Below are 19,408 nucleotides of genomic sequence, written 5' to 3'. Positions count from 1 at the left end.
GAACGCGCCCCAAGTGCAGGGGCGTCACAAGGGGTAGGAAAGTGGGACTGAGTTACCAGGGCCCAAGGTGGAGGGGCCCTAGTAACTTTAGCTATTGAAAAATAGCAGATATACTGCGAGCTTGTAGATCTGCTATTTGAACATTTGTAACTCAAATTTTGCTTCTGGGGGGTCCCTGGAACTAAATATTTTGAGATGGGGGGTCCTTCACATGAAAAAGTTTGAGCATCACTGACATGGAAACATAGGTTTCTTGGCACACATTTTCAGGATTTTTCAAAAATAGCAGATCTACAAGCTCGCAGCGCGGCACTCGGTGCCGCGCTGTGAGCTTGTATATCTGCTATTTTTCAATAGTTAACATTCATGGGGGGCCCGCGGTGAATCCCTGTACCCAGGGCCCAGAATTTGGTGTGACGCCCCTGCCCAAGTGCACTCCCACTCACCTCCTCTGCTGTTTCTCAACGTGGGGTTCAAGGACCACCATGGGGTCCAAATTTGGACCCTTGTGGGGTCTGTAACTCTGAGGCCCCCTTCCCACCGGGGTTGAACCTGTTCAGTTATTATTATTTTCCCTCCTATCTCTCTGTCTCCCTCCCACTGTCTGCTGTCCTCCTGTCCCAGTGTTGGAGGGAAGTCTCCGCGTCCACTTGTCCGTCTCGCTGTTTTTCTTTTTTGTATTCATTCATCTTTTTACATCCCCCACACACAAACCTTTGAGTTGTTTCTACCAGCTTTTTTTTAAATTATTATTATAAAATCTCCCGTGTGCAGTTAAACATGAATATAGCCCACGTTTTTGTTTTCTCGTTTTCTTTTAACAACTAAAAAAATACATGAAGAACCACTTCTCTGTTCATAATGTTGTGTATCAATGTAAAAAAAAACAAGAAGAAGAAGAATGAAAAAATGGCACGTTTGCTCTATCTCAAGTTCCCCTGTACAATGTTGCCACCTTGTGGGTGAAAGCGGTATTGAATGGATGCTGTTTTATTCTTGTGTCTTTCCTTTACCTTTTTTTCCCCTCTCCTCCTCCTACTGAAAACATTTTTTCCCTCCTCCTCCTACTGAAAACATTATGCAGTTTTAATGGGCCAGTAGTTGCCAATAACAACCTCTTCAAGACTGGTTATGCACATCGGCTGTGTGTTGATTCTGCTGGGTCGTTTTCTTTTTTGTTTAGTTTTTTTGTCTCTACAGGACTTACTTTCACCACTTCAGAACTAACGATTGTGACGATACTGTATGTCGTATGATTGTTGTTAGACTGTGGTGAAAATGAAGAGACAGGCAGGGTTTGTGGTCTCGTGCTCAAGTGTCTGCGCCATCCATTCACACTGCACTAATCTATCGTCATCGTCCGGTGGAAACCTTGTATGTCCAAAAGCGTTCCTTTTGTATTCATCATTTAAAAAACGAACTAAACTAGTGAAAACAGCTGATCTACATGCACATAACGCCCCCCCACCATGAGGCGTTGAGCGCTTGTAGATCTGTTGTTTTCACTAGTTTTGTGCGACGGCCTTGTATGATGAAGCAGGGCTTTACTTAGCGAAAAAAAACACATACACATTTGAAACTTGGAGATACGAGGTTTCTGCCCGACAGTGACACTATGCTCCCAGGGAAACGTATGCCAAGACATTGTGGGAAATGTAGTTTTCCTTTGGATTCTGTGGGTCTCTAAAGACCAAGCGAAGCTCATTTTGACATTAAGGGGTAATGTCAAAATAAACCTTATTGAGCCATCGGTTTGCGTGTATCGCGCTACCTTCCTCTCCCCGTGTTCCTATGGCCATAACAAGCAGTCTCTTGTGGGATCGATATTATACACTGTCCAGTGTTAGGGAAGTTAAAGTTACACGTAACTGAGTTACGTAACTAAGTTACATGTTGCTGTAACTTGCTGGTAACTGAGTTATATTTCTGTAACTCGTCAAGTAACTGAGATACTTTTTGGGTAATTTTTGGCTCATGTTACAAGTTACAAGAAGTTACAAGCGAAGTTATAATTATAACATTTAAGTTTTGTTAAGATTGAAGATCAAATGTCCTCAACAGATCATAATTTTCTTATTTTTTTAACTTTATATTAGGAACACAGATGTTTACTAAAGAAAATGTCAACCTTTTTGAAGTAAAACATAAAACTCAGTTGAGAGGCATATTTATGCTGGCATGTGACTTTTTCTGTAGGATGTTATATTTTGTTTCATGTACACCAAATGTACATTCTCAATTTAACACTGAAAAAAAATAACTCAAGTTACTCAAGTTACTTTTTCTATGTAACTTGAAACTTTATCAGTTAAATTTCTCCAGGGGTATAACTTTAACTTGATCAAGTTACTGCCATAGTGAGTTACTTGTAACTGTACAAGTTATGCTTTCAAAGTAACTTCCCCAACACTGCCAATGTCCAGTAGATATTATACACTATGTCCAGCACGGTAATTAAAAGAAATGGAAGTTTGAATTAGAGCCTGGCCGATATATCGGCCATTATTTAACTTTTATTTTGTCAACATCGATGTCTGCAATTATACAGCTGATGTGACCCAATCGTTATGAGTTAACCCTTTCAAACATTTTCAAAGATAGGAGGTTAACTATATTAAATAAGGCTCGAGTGGTTATTTGTTTGTTTTTATTTATTTGCTTATAAGTTAAATCTTCAAAATAGAAACTCTGAATCTGAAGTTTTTCAATTTTATTTGAATGTTTTTTCTTTTTTTTTGCAACTTTTGACAAACAATATACATTGGTAATGGGTTGTCCAGGACCCTCCAGAATGGGGATCTGCATCGGACTCACACATGTGGCTTGGGTCGGGCTCTAGTTTTATAGATCAGTGGTTTGAATGCTTAACCCATTTTGAACGCACCCACTTTTTGTGTATCATTATTTTATGGTTTAACTATTGAAAAATAGCAGATATACAAGCTCACAGCGCGGCACTCGGTGCCGCGCTGCGAGCTTGTATATCTGCTATTTTTGAAAAATCGTGAAAATTAGAATTTTGAACCGATTCTATAAGTGTCTTTTGAATCCTAAGATTTTTTGAAAAACCTATGTTTCTATATCAGCAATCTGGCCAGCCATCGTCAAAGAAAAGGTCCTTTTCACTTAACTGGAGCTCAGTTAGTCTGTTCTTGAGAGACTACTATGTCAGTGGTTCTCAAACCTTTTCATGTGAAGGACCCCCAAAATGATATGTATTTGGCCACGGACCCCCATCTCAAAATATTTAGTTCCAGGGACCACCCAGAAGCAAAATTTGAGTTACAAACGTTCGCTTTGAACATACATATATTCAAAGATTTGCACACATTTTCACGACTTTTTCAAAAAATAGCAGATCTACAAGCTCGCAGCGCGGCACTCGGTGCCGCGCTGTGAGCTTGTATACCTGCTATTTTTCACTGGTTAAAGCATTCAATAATTCTAGACCTAAATGGGTCAAACGTGGTAGTGAAAGCCCTGAGGATCAACGCAGTGTCCAGACCTCTCCAGGTACAAACCACTCTGTTCTACTGAATGGCAGCTTTATTATCCCACAGATACCCTGGACTCTCGTTTCTGTCTGGCTGGTCGAGAAGAAGAAGCCTTACCTCGTTTTGGAATTGGTTCTAGAGCAGTTTACGGTTACTCTGAAGAATCTAAAAGGCCATGGTTTGTCTACGTGTTTAATTAACGCCACCTTTTCTGAGGCCTCAGAAGAAAGATGGATTCCTTTATGCCTTTCTTTGACTCCTAAACGGAAGATGTCTGCCGTCCTTATATTTCATTTGTTTGTTATTTCTTCTACTTGCCTTATTGTTCGTACAAAAAAAAAAGAAGTAAAAAAAAAAAAAGAAGAAAAACGTATTGTTGAGTTGATGAATGTATCGTGCTGTTACTACTTACTTGCCTGCGCTTGTATGGATTAGCTGTTTCTATGTTTGGGGACAAACGGGGGAGGGGGTGGAATAAAGGAACCCCGGTTTAAAAAAAATAAAAAAAAAATAAACAAGAAATACAATACTGTATACCATGTAACTTATGTAACTGTTGACTGTAACAGTTTGCTTGAATTAATAAAATCTAATGTTATGTTTCAGCCTTAGTTGTTATGGAATTTGCCTTTGATTGCTTTACACTATGCTGCCCATGCAGTTCTTACAGTAAACTGAAAATGACATGTGAAAATATTGTTTGACATTTCCAGTGTTCTGTTCACATTTACAGTACCTTGCTAGGAGGTGTGTGTGTGTGTGTGTGTGTGTGTGTGTGTGTGTGTGTGTGTGTGTGTGTGTGTGTGTGTGTGTGTGTGTGTGTGTGTGTGTGTGTGTGTGTGTGTGTGTGTGTGTGTGTGTGTGTGTGTGTGTGTGTGTGTGTGTGTGTGTGTGTGTGCGTGCGTGCGTGCGTGCGTGCGTGCGTGCGTGCGTGCGTGCGTGCGTGCGTGCGTGCGTGCGTGCGTGCGTGCGTGCGTGCGTGCGTGCGTGCGTGCGTGCGCCCGTAGCCAATCACAGGCCATTGGCCCGTACCCAATCAGTGGGGCAAAGGGTGACATAATATGGAGGTCAACTTAGCCTCGCGTAGCCAGGCTTACTCATCTGCGAAGAGAAAAGCCTGGTGACAATATCAGGCAGAGACTGTTCAACTTCCGCCACGAGAATTTCACCGGCAAACTACAACGCATGACGTAACTTCCGTTAAACACAGTACTTCCGCTAGAACCAACCGGAAGTCATATTGTGGCCAGGGTGAGGTCAACTATGCTAACAGAGTGACTGCTGTGTAGTAACTGAACACTAGGTGTCACTGTCTGGATTTACTGTAGCTGCCTATATTAGGGTTGGCTTGCAATGGTGATCATTTTACCATATTATGGAGATCAACTGGTAACGACATGTACAAGTTGGACACCACCACAATGGTCTGGTCTTTAATTAACATGACCTTCCAATCAGGAACCAGACAGACAGACAGGGAGGGACAGAGCATAACTATACGCACAGGTCAATAAATGAAACTGGCATCTCTCTAAATGAAATGCTATCTAAATGACATTTCAGCCTTTGCATTAACCCTAGAACACTAACGATGGGTGCATTTTACCTGAACAATATTGTAATGATGTGATTTTCAGAAAGGTTGCTTATGTCTGAGGCGGGAGGGTCTTCAGGTTCTTTCAGGATGCTCTCTGACATAGTTGATGGTTGGTGTGTTTCCCTGACACCCTTTTTTTTTTTTTGAGTGGTGATCCTGGAAGGAACTAAGCTCCAACATCTGGCTCTGTCCGGGACGTCAAACATGGTCTACATCTGGCCTACTTCTACATCTGGCCTACATCTTGGCACAAAGTGCTCAAAGTTTGCTGTACGCCCAGGCAGGGACATGCTGGGCCCCTGATTCAGCCCGGGAAAAAGAGTTGGAGAGGCCCTCATTGCGCGCTATAAAGAGAGATCTCTCTCTATAGCGCTGCTGCTACTCAAAGATTTGCCATTTCAGATCATGACAAGTGACCAATTACTGTACATGAGTTATATTTCGTCGTTGTCGGGTGGAAACCTTGTATGTCCAAAACCGTTTGTTTTGTATTTATCATTTGAAAAATGATTTAAACTAGTGAAAACAGCCGATCTACAAGTTGTAGATCTGTTACTTTTGTGCAACAGCCTTGTATGATAAAGCAGGGCTTTGCGAAAAAAATATAAATTTGAAACTTGGAGATACGAGGTTTCTGCCTGACAGTGACAATTTACTTTGTTGGCCGCCCAGCCCCCAAAATGGAACGAAGGCCGACATTTTATTTTGATTTTTTTCCTAATGGCCGGCCTGGACTGGCCCGGGAAAGAACTGGCCGTTCGGGAGTTGTCCCGCTTTTCCCAATGGCCAGCACGTCCCTGCGCCCAGGGTCAAATTGGCCAAGCTTCGCCGGACACTTAATGAAACTAGGCTGCACTCTGTTGAGGTGCCAACTTGCTACTTGTGGCCACTGTATGGCCTACGTGTGCCAGCAGAGTGCACAAGTACTGCGTTTGGTGCTGTTTGGTGCTGTCTGTATGTAAGCAATCTGGGAACCCAGATCAAAGTAAGTCTGTAGGTCTGTCTCTCTCATAGGCTTCCAGAGCGTGTTCTTCAGGAAGATCTAAAGAAGAAAAAGATGGATTTACTTTCCGCTTCTGAAGCGTAGCGACTCTGAGGCTGTCTCGAGAGATTAATATAAACAAACAGCAAACACTTTTTTGATCATGTATAGCACTTGCATAATTGTGGGCTCGCCTATAAGGCGAGCACACTTTAGATATTGTCATTGTGGGCTCGCTGAAGGCGAGTCCAGCTTGTTATACCCCAGTTTATATTTATTTATTTATTGTGGGCTCGCTGAAGGCGAGTCCAGCTTGTTATACCCCAGTTTATATTTATTTATTTCTAACTTCCAAGGTTCCGTACCCTTTCTTCGTCCGCTTTCAACTCCCTCACACTTTGTGCTACAAACTTCGTTCCAACTTCAACATGTTCAGCTTTCTACAGTGATGTGTGCTTATATTTTTCTTTTCAAAATATTTCATATTTTTGGAAATATTTAACTTTTAAACTTTAATTTTTCCTCCTTATAATGGGAGTCTATGCAAAAAAGTGCCCACTTTTCTGGTGCAAATTCTTTGTGCTCTTATAACTCTTTCATACTTTCACATAAAAACTTCGTTCCAACTTTGAAATGTTCAGCGAGGTTTGAAGTTTCATTGTTGTTTTCGAAATTATTTAAAAGTTTATACTGTTTGAAATATTTAACTTTATTCATAAATCTTTCATCGCATAGAGAATGAATGGGATCTGACTTTCAAATTTTCACTTTTTCACAAAACTTTATAGCCTCATTACTCTGGCATACTTTTACGTAGGAACGCGATTCAAACTTGAAAAACGCTCACGCGCCTTTGGACTTCTTCATGGTTCAAACGGTATTCGAAAACGTCATACCGTTCTTCCACAATCGCAGTCCAAAGGTAGAGTGGTTTGGGGTATTTGGGGGGTATTTTTGGCGGGAAAACCATTCCTAGAGTGTGGCTAGAGTGGAGGAGATTTTTTCTTAAAGTAATGAAGTTCTCTGAACGAATCGTCCTCACGGCCAGAATATTTAAAATGTATGCATGTTTTTTGGCACGTTTGTAGCCACGCTCGTCGTGTTTCGTAAAGTGCAACTAAAATAAAACAGAGACTTACAGAATTTCATCTATGGCCCTCTGAGTGCCGGGTCGCGCCTCAGACGCCCCATTCACCTCAAGTCATTTTTTTTCTGGTTTTCGGAATTTTTTTATTTTCCCCCAAACATTTCTAGTTTGCTCTCATGCGCACATTATTGATCCTTTTAACATCAGAATCGCAATGTTCGTAGAGCCACTCACCGAGCCACTCCCCGAGCAAAGACTATGTGTTTTCAACTTTTCGTGTTTCCGGGAGAGCGATCAGTTCGTACACTTGCGCTCCCTATTCAAACCAATGGATATGGCCCATATCTTGAACAAACAGTTCTACAGCTCAGAAGCAAAGGTGCTCCTTATTAACTTTAATTACAGTGCTGAGTCAGTGGTCTCACATGATTTACAAGCTCACAATAAGTTGCACTGTGTAACTTTGTGAGCTTGTAGATCGGCTATTTATCTGGTTCTCAAAGTGTGGTCCAGGGAACACATGGACGCACGGTCGCACGCACGCATGTATGCACACATACACATGCATACTCACACGCGCACACACGCACACACACACACACACACACACACACACACACACACACACACACACACACACACACACACACACAGTCACTTCCACATGATTGGTAGATCTAATTCTAAAACCAGTCCCATCCCAATGATTTTTAGATCTAATTCCATCGGCAGTTCCAAACCATAATTTGTAGCTCTAAATCCATCACCTGTCACATCCACATGATTTGTAGATCTAATTCTAAAACCAGTCCCATCCCCATGATTTTTAAATCTAATTCCATCGGCAGTTCCATACCATAATTTGTAGCTCTAAATCCATCACCTGTCACATCCACATGATTTGTAGATCTAATTCTAAAAAAAAGTCACATCCACATGATTTGTAGATCTAATTCTAAAACCAGTCCCATCCCCATGATTTGTAGATCTATTTCAATCGGCAGTTCCATACCATAATTTGTAGCTCTAAATCCATCACCTGTCTCATCCACATGATTTGTAGATCTAATTCTAAAACCAGTCACATCCACATGATTTGTAGATCTAATTCTAAAACCAGTACCATACCCATGATTTGTAGATCTAATTCCATCGGCAGTTCCATACCATAATTTTTAGCTCTAAATCCATCACCTGTCACATCCACATGATTTGTAGATCTAATTCTAAAACCAGTCCCATCCCCATGATTTGTAGATCTAATTTGTAGATCTAATTCCATCGGCAGTTCCATACCATAATTTGTAGCTCATCCACATGATTTGTAGATCTAATTCTAAAACCAGTCACATCCACATGATTTGTAGATCTAATTCTAAAACCAGTCCCATCCCCATGATTTGTAGATCTAATTCAATCGGCAGTTCCATACCATAATTTGTAGCTCTAAATCTATCACCTGTCTCATCCACATGATTTGTAGATCTAATTCTAAAACCAGTCACATCCTCATGATTTGTAGATCTAATTCTAGAACCAGTCCCATCCCCATGATTTGTTGATCTAATTCCATCGGCAGTTCCATTCCAATTTTCAATTTTCAAAAAACTTTTTTTTCAAAAAACTTTTTTTTTTCAAAACATTTTTTTTTCAAAAAAACTTTTTTTTCAAAAAGTTCTTTTTTTTCAAAAAAAATTTTTTTTCAAAAAAATTTTTTTTTCAAATTTTTTTTTTCAAAAAAAATTTTTTTTCAAAATTTTTTTTTCAAAAAATTTTTTTTTCAAAAAAGTTTTTTTTCAAAAAACTTTCTTTTTCAAAAAACTTTCTTTTTCAAAAATTTTTTTTTTTCAAACAATTTTTTTTTAAAACAAATTTTTTTTTTCAAAAAAATTTTTTTTACACCCTTGCGCTTAAATGCATTTTCTACTATTACTTCATAACAGTTTCGAGCGAGCCCACGCAGTTTCTGCAGGAACTGCTTTTCTAGTTTATTTCTAACTTCCAAGGTTCCGTACCCTTTCTTCGTCCGCTTTCAACTCCCTCACACTTTGTGCTACAAACTTCGTTCCAACTTCAACATGTTCAGCTTTCTACAGTGATGTGTGCTTGTATTTTTCTTTTCAAAATATTTCATATTTTTGGAAATATTTAACTTTTAAACTTAAATTCTTCCTCCTTATAATGGGAGTCTGTAGAAAAGTGCCCACTTTTCTGGTGCAAATTCTTTGTGCTCTTATAGCTCTTTCATACTTTCACATAAAAACCTCGTTCCAACTTTGAAATGTTCAGCGAGGTTTGAAGTTTCATTGTTGTTTTAATAATTTTGAAAAAAAGTTTATACTGTTTGAAATATTTAACTTTATTCATAAATCTTTCATCCCATAGAGAATGAATGGGATCTGACTTTAACATTTTTACTTTTTCACTAAACTTTATAGCCTCATTACTCTGGCATACATTTACGTAGGAACGCGATTCAAACTTCAAAAAAAAATTTTTTTTCAACATTTTCTTTTTTTTTCAACATTTTTTTTTTCAAATCTTTTTTTTTCATTTTTTTTTTTTTTCGTTTTAAAAAATTTTTTTTTTCAAAAAAATTTTTTTTCAAAAACTTTTTTTTCAAAAAAAATTGTTTTCAATTTTTTTTTCAAATTTTTTTTTTTTCAAAACATTTTTTTTCCAAAAAAAATTTTTTTTCAACATTTTTCTTAAAAAATTTCTTTTTTCAAAAAATTTTTTTTTCAAAATGTTTTCTTTTTTCAAAACTTTTTTTTCAAAAAAAATTTTTTTTTCAAAAAACTTTTTTTTTCAAAAAACTTTTTTTTTCAAAAAACTTTTTTTCAAAAAACTTTTTTTTTCAAAAAACTTTTTTTTTCAAAAAACTTTTTTTTTCAAAAAACTTTTTTTTTCAAAAAACTTTTTTTTTCAAAAAACTTGCGCTTAAATGCATTTTCTACTATTACTTCAAAACAGTTTCGAGCGAGCCCACGCAGTTTCTGCAGGAACTGCTTTTCTAGTTATTGTGGGCTCGCTGAAGGCGAGTCCAGCTTGTTATACCCCAGTTTATATTTATTTCTAACTTCCAAGGTTCCGTACCCTTTCTTCGTCCGCTTTCAACTCCCTCACACTTTGTGCTACAAATTTCGTTCCAACTTCAACATGTTCAGCTTTCTACAGTGATGTGTGCTTATATTTTTCTTTTCAAAATATTTCATATTTTTGGAAATATTTAACTTTTAAACTTTAATTTTTCCTCCTTATAATGGGAGTCTATGTAGAAAAGTGCCCACTTTTCTGGTGCAAATTCTTTGTGCTCTTATAGCTCTTTCATACTTTCACATAAAAACCTCGTTCCAACTTTGAAATGTTCAGCGAGGTTTGAAGTTTCATTGTTGTTTTAATAATTTTGAAAAAAAGTTTATACTGTTTGAAATATTTAACTTTATTCATAAATCTTTCATCCCATAGAGAATGAATGGGATCTGACTTTAACATTTTTACTTTTTCACTAAACTTTATAGCCTCATTACTCTGGCATACATTTACGTAGGAACGCGATTCAAACTTGAAAAACGCTCACACGCTTTTGGACTTCATCGTGGTTCAAACGGTATTCGAAAACGTCATACCATTCTTCCACAATCGCAGTCCAAAGGTAGAGCGTTTTGGGGTATTTTGGGGATATTTTTGGCGGGAAAACCAGTCCTAGAGTGTAGCTAGAGTGTGGGAGACTTGTTCTTAAAGTAATGAAGTTCTCTGAACGAATCGTCCTCACGGCCAGAATATTTAAAATGTATGCATGTTTTTTGGCACGTTTGTAGCCACGCTCGTCGTGTTTCGTAAAGTGCAACTAAAATAAAACAGAGACTTACAGAATTTCATCTATGGCCCTCTGAGTGCCGGGTCGCGCCTCAGACGCCCCATTCACCTCAAGTAATTTTTTTTCTGGTTTTCGGAATTTTTGTATTTTCCCCCAAACATTTCTAGCTTGCTCTCATGCGCACATTATTGATCCTTTTAACATCAGAATCGCAATGTTCGTAGAGCCACTCACCGAGCCACTCCCCGAGCAAAGACTATGTGTTTTCAACTTTTCGTGTTTCCGGGAGAGCGATCAGTTCGTACACTTGCGCTCCCTATTCAAACCAATGGATATGGCCCATATATGGAACAAACAGTTCTACAGCTCAGAAGCAAAGGTGCTCCTTATTAACTTTAATTACAGTGCTGAGTCAGTGGTCTCACATGATTTACAAGCTCACAATAAGTTGCACTGTGTAACTTTGTGAGCTTGTAGATCGGCTATTTATCTGGTTCTCAAAGTGTGGTCCAGGGAACACATGGACGCACGGTCGCACGCACGCATGTATGCACACATACACATGCATACTCACACGCACACACACACACACACACACACACACACACACACACACACACACACACACACACACACACACACAGTCACTTCCACATGATTGGTAGATCTAATTCTAAAACCATTCCCATCCCAATGATTTTTAGATCTAATTCCATCGGCAGTTCCAAACTATAATTTGTAGCTCTAAATCCATCTGTCACATCCACATGATTTGTAGATCTAATTCTAAAACCAGTCCCATCCCCATGATTTTTAAATCTAATTCCATCGGCAGTTCCATACCATAATTTGTAGCTCTAAATCCATCACCTGTCACATCCACATGATTTGTAGATCTAATTCTAAAACCAGTCACATCCACATGATTTGTAGATCTAATTCTAAAACCAGTCCCATCCCCATGATTTGTAGATCTATTTCAATCGGCAGTTCCATACCATAATTTGTAGCTCTAAATCCATCACCTGTCTCATCCACATGATTTGTAGATCTAATTCTAAAACCAGTCACATCCACATGATTTGTAGATCTAATTCTAAAACCAGTCCCATACCCATGATTTGTAGATCTAATTCCATCGGCAGTTCCATAACATAATTTTTAGCTCTAAATCCATCACCTGTCACATCCACATGATTTGTAGATCTAATTCTAAAACCAGTCCCATCCCCATGATTTGTAGATCTAATTTGTAGATCTAATTCCATCGGCAGTTCCATACCATAATTTGTAGCTCATCCACATGATTTGTAGATCTAATTCTAAAACCAGTCACATCCACATGATTTGTAGATCTAATTCTAAAACCAGTCCCATCCCCATGATTTGTAGATCTAATTCAATCGGCAGTTCCATACCATAATTTGTAGCTCTAAATCCATCACCTGTCTCATCCACATGATTTGTAGATCTAATTCTAAAACCAGTCACATCCACATGATTTGTAGATCTAATTCTAAAACCAGTCCCATACCCATGATTTGTAGATCTAATTCCATCGGCAGTTCCATAACATAATTTTTAGCTCTAAATCCATCACCTGTCACATCCACATGATTTGTAGATCTAATTCTAAAACCAGTCCCATCCCCATGATTTGTAGATCTAATTTGTAGATCTAATTCCATCGGCAGTTCCATACCATAATTTGTAGCTCTAAATCCATCACCTGTCTCATCCACATGATTTGTAGATCTAATTCTAAAACCAGTCACATCCACATGATTTGTAGATCTAATTCTAGAAACAGTCCCATCCCCATGATTTGTAGATCTAATTCCATCGGCAGTTCCATACCATAATTTGTAGCTCTAAATCCATCACCTGTCACATCCACATGATTTGTAGATCTAATTCTAAAACCAGTCACATCCACATGATTTGTAGATCTAATTCTAAAACCAGTCCCATCCCCATGATTTGTAGATCTAATTCAATCGGCAGTTCCATACCATAATTTGTAGCTCTAAATCCATCACCTGTCTCATCCACATGATTTGTAGATCTAATTCTAAAACCAGTCACATCCACATGATTTGTAGATCTAATTCTAGAAACAGTCCCATCCCCATGATTTGTAGATCTAATTCCATCGGCAGTTCCATACCAATTTTCAATTTTCAAAAAACTTTTTTTTTTCAAAAAACTTTTTTTTTCAAAAAACTTAACTTTTTTTTCAAAAAACTTTTTTTTACACCCTTGCGCTTAAATGCATTTTCTACTATTACTTCATAACAGTTTCGAGCGAGCCCACGCAGTTTCTGCAGGAACTGCTTTTCTAGTTTCTATACTAAGCATATCAAGTATCAAAAAACTTCGGTTCCTTTCTACTCCTACATACTTATTGAGAAAATGAAAATAAAAACATCAATGTGTTCAGTTTACAGTGGCGAAGTGTGCTATTATTTTCTATAGCAATCGGCCAAATGGTGGCGCTGTAGGAAGCCTTCGAAAGTGCGATCTTTGAACAGGTATAGCTCATGCTGTGTTATACATACAGCCATGAAACCTGTATACACTTATGCGTCTCCTCATGCCGAACAACTTTTACCCTCTAACTTTTGACCTCTGACCTTTAGGTCTCCCACAATTCGGAATTATATGAAAAACAGTAAAAATCTATCTCCTCCTGGGATTTTCGCGTTACGCGCATGAAACTTTTTTCACATGAAATTTGAACCTATATCTTCACAGTCTATGTGGTGAGAAGTTTGTACGTTAAATAATGATTTTTTAATAATTCAACGTATATTGCGGTTTTATGCAAATTATTCTTCGGCCTATAAATCATACATGCAAAGTTACACGTTCATGGCATTTGGCAAAGATGTAGAAGGTTAGTCAAAGTATCACTGAAACCAATTTTATTCCAATCGGCCAAAGGGGGGCGCTATACGAAGCGTTTGAAATTTCAAACTTCAAACGGGCATAAGTCATGACTCGTTTCTTTTGAAGTCATGCAACTTGCTTACACGCGTGCTTTGACTCGAGCGGAAGACATCTGTGTCTTTGTTAAGTAAGCTCCGCCCTTAGATTTTCCGCCACTTTGAGCAGTTTGTAAAACACTTAAACCCCCGTTTATTCTGGAATGTTCGCGTCACGTGCACAAAACTTTTTTTACGTGAACTTTGGACCAATATCTAAAGATCTGTCAGATCGGATTTTTTTAAAATTGAAACATGCTTTTTTAATAAATTCAATGAATATTGCAGTTTTATGCAAATTATTCTTCTGCCTCTAAATCATGTATGCAAAGTAACATATTCATGGCATTTGGCAAAGATGTAGAGTGTTATTCCAAATATCACTAAAACCAATCTTACCCCAATTGGCCAAAGGGGGGCGCTATATCATTTTGAGCAGTTTGTGAAACGCTTAAACCCATTAGGATTTTTTTAGCAATTTGCATGAAACATTCTACACACAATCTAAGGACCTTTAGCTAATATGCCTATGAAGTGCACACACACAAAACAAAAAAATAATAATAATAAATATAGCTGCAAGCAGCGATAAAGTGGCCAAAGCCAAAAACACCTCAAATCATGAACACAGCCTGCAATGTGCGTGAAATCTTGCAAGCACATTCCCAATAGGTCAAGGAACAGATACCACCCTTCTTACATTGGCCTGTTATAGCGCCACCAGCGGGTCGACTTTTGCACAACACATTTTTGGAACAAAATGGACCAAACATTGACGTCAGTAACGTCAAAGAGAGCACTGCCTGCGATCTTGACATTTTGTACTTTTATAGCCATTGTTTTCTGGCTTGAAGCGAGCCCACAATTGTTTCGAAGGAACAATATTTTCTAGTTATCAAAATGTAATTGTAAAATCATAGCTTGCACTCATCACAATGTTTTACACGATAAAACAAATCCTCCATAATCCCGTTTGATGGAAAATTAAATCCATTTGATGGAAAAGTAAATCCATCTTTTTATTCTTTAGATCTTCCTGAAGAACACGCTCTGGAGGCCTATGAGGGACTGTGGTGTGTTTTGAAAGCACAACTGGATGCAACAAGAATCCTGTCTTCAAAATAATTGACTGAAGTATTCTGTAGCAAGAAGATGAGGAAGAGTTTACTGGAATATGTTATGTACTCGAGTGATGATAGTGACAAGCAGTGACTGACAGTAACCGTACTTAAAATTACAATATGTTTCCAATACCTTCCAAACTAGGCTGCTTGTCTTCTCACCAGTACCTGCTCCAGAGACCACCTTACACCTGTCCTCCATGCGCTTCTAGTTGTGGGCTCGCCTGTAAGGCGAGCACACTTTAGATATTGTCATTATTGTGGGCTCGCCTATAAGGCGAGCACACTTTAGATATTGTCATTATTTATTGTGGGCTTGCCTATAAGGCGAGCACACTCTAGATATTGTCATTATTTATTGTGGGCTCGCCTATAAGGCGAGCACACTTTAGATATTGTCATTATTGTGGGCTCGCCTATAAGGCGAGCACACTTTAGATATTGTCATTATTTCTTTATTGTGGGCTCGCCTATAAGGCGAGCACACTTTAGATGTTGTCATTATTGTGGGCTCGCCTATAAGGCGAGCACACTTTAGATATTGTCATTATTTCTATACTAGGCAGGCAGTCAGTGCAAGTATCAAAAAACTTCGGTTCCTTTCTACTCCTACATACTTAGTGAGAAAATGAAAATAAAAACATCAATGTGTTCAGTTTACAGTGGCGAAGTGTGCTATTATTTTCTATAGCAATCGGCCAAATGGTGGCGCTGTAGGAAGCCTTCGAAAGTGCGAACTTTGAACAGGTAGAGCTCATGCTGTGTTTTAGGTACAGCCATGAAACCTGTATACACTTATGCGTCTCCTCATGCTGAACAACTTTTACCCTCTAACTTTTGACCTCTGACCTTTAGGTCTCCCACAATTCGGAATTATATGAAAAACAGTAAAAATCTATCTCCTCCTGGGATTTTCGCGTCAAGTGCACAAAACTTTTTTCACATGAACTTTGAACCTATATCTACACAGGCTATGTGGTGAGAAGTTTGTACGTTAAATAATGATTTTTTAATAATTCAATATATATTGCGGTTTTATGCAAATTATTCTTCGGCCTCTAAATCATACATGCAAAGTTACACGTTCATGGCATTTGGCAAAGATGTGGAGGGTTAGTCAAAGTATCACTGAAACCAATTTTATTCCAATCGGCCAAAGGGGGGCGCTATACGAAGCGTCTGAAAATTCAAACTTCAAACGGGCTTAAGTCATGACTCGTTTCGTTTGAAGACATGCAACTTGTTACACGTGTGCTTTGACTCAAGCGGAAGACATCTGTGTCGTTGTTAAGTAAGCTCCGCCCTTCGATTTTCCGCAATTTTGAGCAGTTTGTAAAACGCGTAAACCCGCTTTTATTCTGGAATTTTCGCGTCACGTGCACAAAACCTTTTTTACGTGAACTTTGGACCGATATCTAAAGATCTGTCAGATTGGATTTCTTTAACATTGAAACATGCTTTTTTAAATAATTCAAACAATATTGCATTTTTATGCAAATTATTCTTCTGCCTCTAAAACATACATGCAAAGTCACATTTTCATGACAAAATAGTGTAGAGGGTTAGTTCAAATATCACTGAAACCAATCTTACCCCAAATGGCCAAAGGCGGGCGCTATATAATTTTGAGCAGTTTGTAAAACGCTTAAACCCGTTTTTATTCTAGGATTTTTTTTGCAATTTGCATGAAACATTCTACACGCAATCTAAGGACCTTTATCTAACATGCCTATGAAGTGCACACAAAAAAATTATAAAATAATAATAATAAATATAGCTGCAAGCAGCGATAAAGTGGCCAAAGCCAAAAACACCTCAAATCATGAACACAGCCTGCAATGTGCGTGAAATCTTGCAAGCACGTTCCCAATAGGTCAAGGAACAGATACCACCCTTCTTACATTGGCCTGTTATAGCGCCACCAGCGGGTCGACTTTTGCACAACAAATTTTTGGAACAAAATGGACCAAACTTTGACGTCAGTAACGTCAAAGAGAGCACTGCCTGCGATCTTGACATTTTGTACTTTTATAGCCATTGTTTTCTGGCTTGAAGCGAGCCCACAATTGTTTCGAAGGAACAATATTTTCTAGTTATCAAAATGTAATTGTAAAATCATAGCTTGCACTCATCACAATGTTTTACACGATAAAACAAATCCTCCATAATCCCGTTTGATGGAAAATTAAATCCATTTGATGGAAAAGTAAATCCATCTTTTTATTCTTTAGATCTTCCTGAAGAACACGCTCTGGAGGCCTATGAGGGACTGTGGTGTGTTTTGAAAGCACAACTGGATGCAACAAGAATCCTGTCTTCAAAATAATTGACTGAAGTATTCTGTAGCAAGAAGATGAGGAAGAGTTTACTGGAATATGTTATGTACTCGAGTGATGATAGTGACAAGCAGTGACTGACAGTAACCGTACTTAAAATTACAATATGTTTCCAATACCTTCCAAACTAGGCTGCTTGTCTTCTCACCAGTACCTGCTCCAGAGACCACCTTACACCTGTCCTCCATGCGCTTCTAGTTGTGGGCTCGCCTGTAAGGCGAGCACACTTTAGATATTGTCATTATTGTGGGCTCGCCTATAAGGCGAGCACACTTTAGATATTGTCATTATTTATTGTGGGCTTGCCTATAAGGCGAGCACACTCTAGATATTGTCATTATTTATTGTGGGCTCGCCTATAAGGCGAGCACACTTTAGATATTGTCATTATTGTGGGCTCGCCTATAAGGCGAGCACACTTTAGATATTGTCATTATTTCTTTATTGTGGGCTCGCCTATAAGGCGAGCACACTTTAGATGTTGTCATTATTGTGGGCTCGCCTATAAGGCGAGCACACTTTAGATATTGTCATTATTTCTATACTAGGCAGGCAGTCAGTGCAAGTATCAAAAAACTTCGGTTCCTTTCTACTCCTACATACTTAGTGAGAAAATTAAAATAAAAACATCAATGTGTTCAGTTTACAGTGGCGAAGTGTGCTATTATTTTCTATAGCAATCGGCCAAATGGTGGCGCTGTAGGAAGCCTTCGAAAGTGCGAACTTTGAACAGGTAGAGCTCATGCTGTGTTTTAGGTACAGCCATGAAACCTGTATACACTTATGCGTCTCCTCATGCTGAACAACTTTTACCCTCTAACTTTTGACCTCTGACCTTTAGGTCTCCCACAATTCGGAATTATATGAAAAACAGTAAAAATCTATCTCCTCCTGGGATTTTCGCGTCAAGTGCACAAAACTTTTTTCACATGAACTTTGAACCTATATCTACACAGGCTATGTGGTGAGAAGTTTGTACGTTAAATAATGATTTTTTAATAATTCAATATATATTGCGGTTTTATGCAAATTATTCTTCGGCCTCTAAATCATACATGCAAAGTTACACGTTCATGGCATTTGGCAAAGATGTGGAGGGTTAGTCAAAGTATCACTGAAACCAATTTTATTCCAATCGGCCAAAGGGGGGCGCTATACGAAGCGTCTGAAAATTCAAACTTCAAACGGGCTTAAGTCATGACTCGTTTCGTTTGAAGACATGCAACTTGTTACACGTGTGCTTTGACTACACGTGTGCTTTGAGCAGTTTGTAAAACGCGTAAACCCGCTTTTATTCTGGAATTTTCGCGTCACGTGCACAAAACCTTTTTTACGTGAACTTTGGACCGATATCTAAAGATCTGTCAGATCGGATTTCTTTAACATTGAAACATGCTTTTTTAAATAATTCAAACAATATTGCATTTTTATGCAAATTATTCTTCTGCCTCTAAAACATACATGCAAAGTCACATTTTCATGACAAAATAGTGTAGAGGGTTAGTTCAAATATCACTGAAACCAATCTTACCCCAAATGGCCAAAGGCGGGCGCTATATAATTTTGAGCAGTTTGTAAAACGCTTAAACCCGTTTTTATTCTAGGATTTTTTTTGCAATTTGCATGAAACATTCTACACGCAATCTAAGGACCTTTATCTAACATGCCTATGAAGTGCACACAAAAAAATTATAAAATAATAATAATAAATATAGCTGCAAGCAGCGATAAAGTGTCCAAAGCCAAAAACACCTCAAATCATGAACACAAGCCTGGGATGTGCGTGAAATCTTGCAAGCACATTCCCAATAGGTCAAGGAACAGATACCAACCTTCTCACATTGGCCTGTTATAGCACCACCAGCGGGTCAACTTTTGCACAACACATTTTTGGAACAAAATGGACCAATCTTTGACGTCAGTAACGTCAAAGAGAGCACTGCCTGCGATCTTGACATTTTGTGCTTTTATAGCCATTGTTTTCTGG

Source organism: Nannobrachium achirus (genome assembly GCF_963921795.1).
Source record: "Nannobrachium achirus genome assembly, chromosome: 16".
Classification (NCBI taxonomy): domain Eukaryota; kingdom Metazoa; phylum Chordata; class Actinopteri; order Myctophiformes; family Myctophidae; genus Nannobrachium; species Nannobrachium achirus.
Note: the sequence above shows the minus strand (reverse complement) of the source record.